This window comes from Ceratotherium simum, chromosome 24 (genome assembly GCF_057802395.1).
Source record: "Ceratotherium simum simum isolate JZ-2026a chromosome 24, ASM5780239v1, whole genome shotgun sequence".
NCBI lineage: Eukaryota > Metazoa > Chordata > Mammalia > Perissodactyla > Rhinocerotidae > Ceratotherium > Ceratotherium simum.
The window spans coordinates 19,608,023-19,618,391 of record NC_141923.1 but is presented as its reverse complement, the minus strand read 5'-3'; positions in this window follow the sequence as shown (position 1 = coordinate 19,618,391).

The following is a 10,369-nucleotide window of genomic DNA, read 5'->3' as shown; positions in this document are numbered from 1 at the left end:
CTCACACTTGTTAGATGCCTATTATCAAAAAGACAAGAGATAATAAATGCTGGAGAGGACGTGGAGAAAAGGGGATAGTTGTACACTGTCGGTGGGGTGTAAATTGGTGCAGCCATTATGGAAAACAGTATGGAGATTCCTCAGAAAATTAAAAATCCAACGACCATATGATCCAGTAATCCCACTTCTGGGTATATGCAAAGGAAACAAAATGACTATCTTGAAGAGGTATGTTCATTGCAGCGTTATTCACAATAGCCAAGATATGGAAATGACCTAAGTGTTCACCAACAGATAAATGGATAAAGAAAATGTGATATATATATAAAACGGAATATTATTCAACTGTAATAAAGAAGGAAATCTTGCCATTTGTGACAACATGGGTGAAATTGGAGGGCATTATGCTAAGTAAAATAAGCCAGAGAGAAACAAATATTGCACGGTATCACCTATATGTGAAATATAATTAAAAAAAAAGAAAAACTCGTAGAAACAGAGAGTAGAATGGTGGTTTCCGGGGGTTGAGAGTTGACAGAAATGGAGACAGTTTTGTAAAAGAGGACAAAATTTCAGTTATAAGATGAATAAGGTCTGAGGATCCAATATATAACTTGGTGATTGTAGTTGATAATACTATGTTGTATAATTGAAATTTGCTAAGAGAGTAGAACTTAAACAATCTTACCAAAAAAATAAATAAATAAAATTTTAAAATGAGGTAAGTATGTGAGGTGATGAATGTGTTAACTCAATTGTAGGAATCCTTTCACAGTGTATACGTATATCAAGTCATCATGCTGTACACTTCAAATATATTAAAATTTTATTTGTCAATTATATCGCGATAAAGTTGGAAAAAAAGAGACAATTTGGCCTTATTTGGAAATAGGGTCTTTGCAGATATAGTTAAGATGATGTCATACTGGGTTAAGCTATGTCCTAATCCAATGACCAGTGTCTTTATAATGAGAAAACAGAGACATAGGGATACACACAGAGGGAAGAGGGCCACTCCAAGAGATTGGAGTGATGTAGCTTCCAGCCTAGGAATGCCAAGGATGGTCAACAATCACCAGAAGCTAGGAAGAGACAAGCAAAGATTCTTCCCTGGAAACTTCAGAGCAAATATGGCCCTGATGACACTTTGACTTCAGACTTCTGACCTCCAGAACTTTGAGAGAATAAATTCCTATTGTTTTAAGCCAACCAGTTTGTGATCATTTGTTACAACAGCCCTAGGAAACTAATATACTAGTTTACAGATAAACAAATGATCATTTTCTAAGTTATGAAAGTATTCAGTATAAATTCAATTGCTTATATTTTAGGCGTGCTCTGTCCAATATGCTTCACTGATTTGGAGACTGCAATCACTCTACTTGCTCAGTCCAGAAGCTAATAGTAGCTACAGTTATTTATTCAATAAATAAATATTGATATTTATTATCTACAAAGTATGTACTAAGTACTGATGATACAAAGACGACAGAGATACTGATGATTCCTGGCCTCAGGGAGTTTAATATAACGTAGTGAAGGGGGAAAGATCCAGAATATTGCAATATGTGGTAAAATGTGATCCATTTTGCATTAAAAACAGTCTATTTCGTATTCTTCTATGGATACCCTGAAACCAAGACTATAATTAGGACACAGAAAGAAATAGTTATGTTGGGCTGAATCTCCATGGATTAATGAGACCCAATTCACAAATAGTGCAGTGCATTGATCGCTTTTCCATTTTCAAGATCCCATGTGCAGACTTCCGAAGGCATCAGTTTGTTTTTTCTTTCTTTCTCTGATGCATAATTTTAGCTTTCCCTTTAAGGAAATGGAGTTTGGTTTCATTCACTGTTCTTTCTATGGTAAACAAAATGAGAATAAATCCTACAGTAGTTAGTGCTCCATTTTTAAGGGACTCATTAAAAATAAACAGTAGAGGAGAGGCAATTACTGTTAACAAACATAGGCATAAAAACTACAAATAAAGGGCCATTAACATGGAAAAATAATTACTCCATCTTTCATCTAGACGCTTTTGTCAGTTTCATTTGCTGACACTGACAATCTCGTGAGGCTGCTGCCGGCTGCAGTTCATCCATTCAGTATTTCCTCCTTTGCGTCTCACTGGAAGAGAAAAATGATCAGCAGTGTCAGTGAACTCTACTAAAGTCTGTTTAAAATATAACGCTGACTCCTCTCTTTGTCTTTCCTTTTTGCGAGTTTTTTAGGTTTTATGTTAATCGTGAACACAAAGTGGTGGTGTCAAAAAATTTTCATTATGACAGTTGTTTTATTAATGGACATAAGGAAAAGGCGAGTAAACTTTCTTCCTTTTAAGGATATGGGATTTGATAGAGGAGGAATTTGAATGTGGAGAAAAGCACAGAAAATAATATGCAAAATATATTTCATCACCTTAGAGAATGCTTTTGCAATTGCTTGACCTGACATATTTTGTAAGTAAGCCTCACGAGCTACATGTGAAGGGGTGTGTGTGTGTCTTTGGGGGAAAAAAAGAAAGAAGCAATGTATTAACGTTTACACAATTTTAACTATCTGGAAAAAACAAACAATATGAAGTTAAGTTTTTGGTTCATTTCATCAGTTCAGCAAATTGAGCCCATTAGGACCTCACAGAATGCAGTGTTACTAAAGGTTTACACTAACAAGTTCAGGGTTCAACCTGCCAATCCCTGCATTAAAATCACCTTCCTCATTGCCACATCACAAAGCAGAACATTCTGTGAGAATCCAACTCTTGCACAAGTTTCTGAGTGATGTTATCACAAGATTTCCCAAGAACTGGACATGAAAATGCCATCAGCAAAGATGTTCATGATTCATTTATGAAAAAAATTCCAAGAATTGTGATAAAAATAATAAATAAAACACACATACTCAGATCAAGCTGGTCACTGTGCACATAGTTACAGTATCTGTCTTTCCTAGCTCGTATGACTCGGACCAGTCCTGACACGCATGTGGAAAAATAAAGCAATTTACATAAAAATAATAAGCCTTTTTCTCAGTATCCAGATAGCACATATCTCAGTGGAGAATGGAAAGAATATTTCACTAGGAGTCAAGTAACCTGCGCTTTGCTGCTAACTTATGATGTGGTCTTGACCGTAGCACATTACCTTTTTAGTCCTGAATTTTCTCTCCAAAATAAGGGAGTTCGATAAAGTGATCTTTAATGTTTTTCCAAGTCTAACATTCAATGGTACTAAGAAGCCAACTTAAAGCTAGTTAAGCCTTCAGCCAAGTCCTCCACCCACGTCTTGGGCTCCTGTTAACAGCTGGAAGCGACTTGCCAGGAGAGAGCTGGAGTCTGGCGATCTCTGCCCCAGGGCTGCAACTGCATAGAGGAGCAGCTAAATGAGTAAACCTATACATTAAATCCAAACCTAAATGTTTATACAGAAAAACGCAGGTCACTTTATGTGCCAGTTTGACTTAAACCCACAATAGATGGTAATTGAAGCTTTTTAAAAGAAAAATATACTTTGTGCATGGTTCTATGAAAGAAGTCTATGTACAGTCAAATAAACACCAGCGCTGCTTCGACTAAGCCCTTTGGCTATCTCATCATTGCATGATTTTGTCAGATATTCTCCATGGTAGTGCAGAAAAAAGGGCAGAAATGGAGTTTGAATCCTGGCTGAACAATTTATTGTCTCTATGACCTTGAGGAAGTTACTTGTTCTCTCATAACTTCATCTACAAATCAGAAGTTATAATATAACTGTAATTATATATTATACTATAATGCTAACTAACAAAATAATAGTACTTAGAGATAGTTAAAGATGACTTAGAAATAACAGACCCTCAATAGCTATTATTGTTACTCTAAGTCTCTGATGTGGCTAGAAAAACGTCACATGTAACCCATGTATTTCAATCATGGCCCGTGACATAGGTTTATCCTTCGGAGCCACAAAGACATTATCTGAAAGTGCCCAGTCTATCAAGCTATATTTTTCAGCGCCACTAAGTGATCATCTGCTGGACAAGAAATTTCTGCATCTTTTACTTCAGAATATTGGTATATAAAGTCTTTCAGAAATTTCCTCTAGGTAGTTTATGGACTGCTTTCAAAACTAGATTCTGTTTGATGTACAAGTGATGAGAGAATTTTGAATCTGATGAAAAAGAAAAAAAAAGCTTTCAACTTGAAAGTAATGGAAATAGTAGTTGAGAAATGACTGGGTATAACAATTTGACCAAATTCCTGTACCATTATAACTATCCAATAATATGAAGAAAACAGTATAAGAGGAAGAACAGATAGTCTTTGGTAAATGATATTCATTATTTTTACAAATGTGGGTTTCCACGAATGATTCCTTTGAGTTGACTTTGATGGCTATAAAAAGGGGGAAGATCTTCCATGTCCAGAAGAAAAAGAAAGAAAGAGAGAGGGAGAGAGTGAGAGAAGCAGAAAACTAACACAATGTAAAATCTATACTACTGTGGAATTTAATAGTAATCTTTATACGTGAAAGTTGTTTCTATTAATAAACTCAGAGGGAAGTTGCTGAGGGAATATTATGTATTTGTTCAACAGGGTTTCAGTGGGATGGACAATTTATTGAGTCTAAAACCTTCTGAAAACAAGAAATCATTAGCCTGTCATTTTTATCTGGAATTTTCGGTTATATAGACATGTCATCTGTAGTAGTTAATTAAAAAGTAGTTTTTAAAATTCTTTTTGCTACTACCCTAACACACTGACAGAAGAGAAATCAATATATTTTGCCACAATTATTAGGCAAAAAACATAACTAGCATCATAATTTTAAAAATTATATCAGATTCTTTTCTTTAAGCAGAATTTCAAGCAAATCTTGGGTTCAGAGCGGAGGCCAGAGAGAGAGAAATAGTCACCGTGTCTTGTTGTTCCTCCCACCATGGCCATGCTTATAAGAGACAGTCCATATATCCTCAATAAGTCTCCTTCAGCCTACACTGACATTTTATATCATTTTCCTTGCAACCAGAGGGTCCTTTAATCAGTACAAGAGCCAGTGTATTAATCTTAGCGCTCTCTGAAACATGGCTATTCAGTGACTGACTCACGTGGCTCTGCCCACATTAATAACCAAGAAATAAAAGTGTAAAACTAAATTGACCGGATCTGGCCAACAGAAGCAAGAAGAAAGAGAGCTATAGAGACTCTGGCATGAGAGAACTTAAAGGGCCATTTCTGGATGTGTCAAGCGTCGCTCCCACCCACATTGTAGTGCCAGCACTGTCTATGGCTGCACCTAATTGCTAGAAGACTGGAGTAGGTAGGACAGCTATTTCCTAGGAGAAGGAAAACAGATTTGATAAACTTCTACCAGTCTCTGCCAGCATGGTGTTCTGTCATTTCTTTTATTCAAAATAATCAGTGGGTATCTACTACAGGCTGCTGAAGCCACAGATCCAATACAGAGCAAAACCAGCCAGTTCTTTCCTTTCCTGAGAGCTCAAAAGAAACGTGTAAAAACTCTGAATGCTCTCAGACTTTTTGGATTTCAGGCACTAGTAAAATTTCACAACATTTGACATGTTTCAAAGAAATACTTCCCCCTGGGCTCAAAAATACATCATTAAAATGGAGGGGGCAATTTAACGATGAAATATAGGAAAAATCAAGTCTCATAATAAGAGGCCATCCTTTAAATTGAATAAATTCAACTTCATAGAAGAGCCACTATGCTTACTTTAGTTTGTTGTGGACCAATGACACTTTATCTTAGCCCCACAACTTACCGTTTGGACCAACATTGCACATCCCCTCCTGTGACAGGTAAAACCCAATCTTCCCAGCAGCCCACTGCATTTTTAGGCAGCTCAGTTAAGTTTTTCTATATAGTTAACTGATAGAGTTTAACTCTAAATGAAGAGCTTTTTCAATCTGAACAAGTCATATGCTTTGGCCACACATTACCTTGCTAGAAACATAGCAACCCTTTGAGATTGTCCCTTTCTCTCTCTTACCACAGGCAATCCATTACAGAGGCCTGTAGACCTTACTATTTTTGGTATAAGTTTTTGTGAATCATATCCAGTCATATTGCTTTGTGGTCAGAAAAGGTGACCTGCAATATTTCTTCTTTGAGGTATTTGTTGAGGTTCACTTTGTTACAAAGTTCATGATTAATTTTTGCGAATATGCCATGGATGTTTAAAAAGGTGCTTGTACTATTCTAATATTCAAAAACATTCACTCCTTCTCCTATCTCTAATCCACATTCCCATTGGAGGAGTTTACTTCCCTACTCCATTGATGCTGAATTTCACCATGTGACTTGCTTTGGCTCAAAGTGTGTAGAGTATGTATACCCTTCCTCTTGAATTTGATCTCAGCCATCTCTGATTTGGTCAGTGGAATGCAGGTGGAAATCACAGTGAGCCATTTCCAACACTGTCTTAACAAGCATTAATATTTTCACTTGTCACCGTGTTTCTACCATTGCTATGAGAAGGTATGCTGGCTAGCCTGCAGGTCCAAAGAGGATGAGAGAGATGTGAAACAGACATCACTAAAGATTCTAAGCTCAATCAAGCTCATTCTAAATTTGCTGACCCCCAATAAACCTACAGATGCATTATATGAGCACAGCTGAGATTAGCACAGTGGTCCTAAGTGATCTGAAGACACATAAGAAAGACACGTTTATTTTTATATGGCACCGAGATTTTTGCCTGGTTGTTAGGCATCAGTGGCTGACTGATACAATGTTTCAATGCTCTATTTGTGGGCTACTAAGTTTTATACATATATTAAATCAAATATACTAATATGTATTCAAATTCTCTAATTATCCTCATCCTTATTGGCTAAGAAATCTATATAAAGGTCTTAAATAAACTGAAGATTCTTTAAAATGCATCTCATATTTCTAACAGTTTTGTTTTATGTATTTTTATGCCCAAATATAATCTTTTAAAGGTGTTTCGAAGATTTTGGTCTATTCTGATTCTGTAAGTTGTAGATACCAACCTAAAGAGATAGAGTAACATTACTATCCAAAATCCCCTTCGGTGTTAATTGCATTTTGACAATTTAACAATTTAACAACAGTAATTTTTGAAACATGAAGACTATAAGTAAAGGATACACCTGAAATAATGCAATTTCACAGACTCTGGAAGGCAGATGAGGATTTATTTTGAGAATAGTGTCTTTCAATATCAGATCTCAAGTTATATTAAATATGTGACCACTTAGCTTACCTCTTGGGATAGTCCTGATAATGAAATCTGGAGACATATGTGAAATGAGATAGCTTTGGAAGGAGAAATTCATTTACTGGATAGAACCAAAATTCAATTCTCTGAAGTACACATTGAAAATGTGGACATTAGCAGAGTGTTGATTGTTTTGTTCTTCACATAGGGGTCTACCAATTTTTGCTCTGTGTATATTTCATTGTGGCATTATAGATTAGGAAGGGAGCTGTCATCAAAATAAAATCTAAAACTCAATGCTACCAATTTGTTTTCTTAGGTGACCTTTTCTCTTTAGATCCGAGTCTTATGATTTAATGCAAATTGTCAAACATTTAAACTAGATATATATTAATTTTTTTCTGAACCGTTGGCTTAAATGTTTAGTTGAGAGTATCTATTTGGGGTCATGAAATGTTTCTTGGCTCCTTGACTTGTAGTAAGTACAAAGTTCAGAGAAGCTATGGCATTCTACATGAATAATATTTATTAACACTTCATACAATTACCACAGTTTTCACCTAATAGCATTTCAGTTGAGATTTATTTTAGTTTCAAATTATGTAAACATCCTATATTTGTTTATAATGAAAAAGGATTATTACAGCACTCACTCATGTAATTATATTTGAACACTGGAAATACAGATATTAGATTACCATGGCCCAAAATGGAAATACAAACTTGACTATGGGTTTTTATAAATAGCATATTTCTCTTGTATTAGATTCAGGCAAATGTTAGGAGGTAATGCTTATGAGTATGTAAAAGTCCAGTTAACTGTACCCCCTACTTTAGAAAATCAAGTTTGTCCTTCTCATGAGCAAATTAACAGCCTTTTAAAGAAATATTATAACGCAATAATATTTTAAAATTAAATAATTCTTACTTTTAGGTTTATAGTTCTTGCTTAAACATGATGGAGATGATTTTTGAGTGGGCTTCCATATACGGTATGGAGTTCTTGGGTATAGTAGCAACAACTTGGGACACTTCACGGGCATTTAGTATTACTGAGGTACACCTTCTGCCTGTCAAACGACAGATATTCCTAGAGAAAACTAGGCAACAGCCGCATCACAGGTACTAGTCTTTCATTACAAAGAATATTTGTTTAAAGCCAGAAATACAGAATGACCCTAGGCCCAAACCTCTCCGTGATCTGTGTCCAAAATTATTGTGGGGGAGACTGTTCTCTGTTCACTACAACTTCTGAAATCTTCACCTTCTTTGGCACAGTATGATTACATTACCCTGTCTCCCTTGTTGTTAAGTACTGGCAAATGAATGAGTTCTCTTCAATGGAACACAGGCTTCCATTCAGTGGATTAGTGAAAGCTGTACTTTTTAGAATCAAATGTCTTAGTCCTGAATTAAACCTAGATGGTGAGAAATCTTACTGCTTCAAATATTTTAGCTTCACATTTTGACAAATCGTGGCACTCTTTGGAAACTGAGTTTTGGATTATTATTCATCAGGTAGCATTATTGTTATCTTAATAATTTTATTTATTTATTTTTTCCTGCAAAGCCCCAGTAGATAGTTGTATGTCATAGTTGCACATCCTTCCAGCCGCTGCATGTGGGATGCGGCCCCAGCATGGCCGGAGAAGCGGTGCGTCGGTGAGCACCCAGGATCGGAACCCGGGCCACAACAGCGGAGCGCGCGCACCCAACTGCTAAGCCACGGGGCCGGCCCTGTTATCTTAAATACAGAAGGAAACTTCCTCAAAATAATAGGAAAATGGAAAGCAAATTTGGACACTTCTAGGCTGGACCCATGAAAACATCCCAAGCCCTACCATACATATGATACTATCATACATACAGTCCACTTCTACTGACTCATGTTGATGCTATATGTTGAAAATGATGGAGTCTTAAGAAGGAAGAAGTCTAAATTACCATTGGAGGGGAGTCCCTGCCAATAAATAAATGCCCACGACAATTTTGGACTACACACGAATAAGAAACAAACTTTTGGCGGTAGATTGTTTCTAAAGGGGCCACAATAGTCCCTCCCATCTCCCATGTGTAGATACATACCAGTTATAAGAGACAATACAAGGAAATTCCTTGTACTTTTTACCAATTCCCCCAATGATAACATTTTGCAAGACTATAGTGTAATATCACAAGCAGGATACTGCCATCGATATAATCCACCAATATTATTCAGATTTCAACAGTTTTACTTCTACTTCTGTGTGTGTGTGTGTGTGTGTGTGTGTGTATTTTGTTGTATGCAATTTTGTCACATGTGATCACCACCACAGTGCAGATTCAGAACAGCTGCATCACCTCAGAGGATCTCTTTTAAGACACATCCATCCTCCTCTCCCAACTTCGTCCCTAACCTCTGGCAACCGCTAATCTGTTCTCCATTGCTAAATTTTGTTATTTTTAAAAATGTTTTATATGTGGGATTATATAATGTATAACCTTTTGGCTGTGGTGTTTTACACTCAGCATAATTTCCTGGAGATGCGTCCAGGTGGTTGTATGTATGAATAGACTCTTCCTTTTTATTGCTGAGAAGTAACCCACAGTATGGATATACCATGGTTTAACAATTCACCCATTGAAGGACATTTGGGTTATTTCCAGTCTTGGGCTATTCTGAATGAAGCTGCTATAAGCATTCGGTACAGATTCTTGTGTGAACATAAATGTTCATTTCTCTGAAATAAATGCCCAGGAGTGCAATTGCTGGGACATGTAGTAATTATATGTTTAGTTTATTTTAAGAAAATGCAAAACTTTTAAGAATGGCTATACCATTTTACCTTCCCACCAGCAACGTACAAGTGACACAGTTTCTTTGCATTCTCACCAGGATTTGATGTTGTCATTATTTTTTATTTTAATCAATCTGATAGGTATGTAGCGGTATCTCATTGTGGCTTGAATTTGCATTTTCATGATGGCTAATGATGGAACCATTTTTAATGTGCTTATTTGCCATCTGTATATCCTCTTCAGTGAAATGTCTGTTACTATTGAGTTTTGATAGTTCTTTATGTATTCTAGACACTAGACTTTCATTGGATGTATGGTTTGCTAGTATTTTCTTCCAATCTGTAGATTGTCTTTTCATCCTCTTCAGGGTTTTGCAGAGCAAATATTTTTTATTTTGATGAGG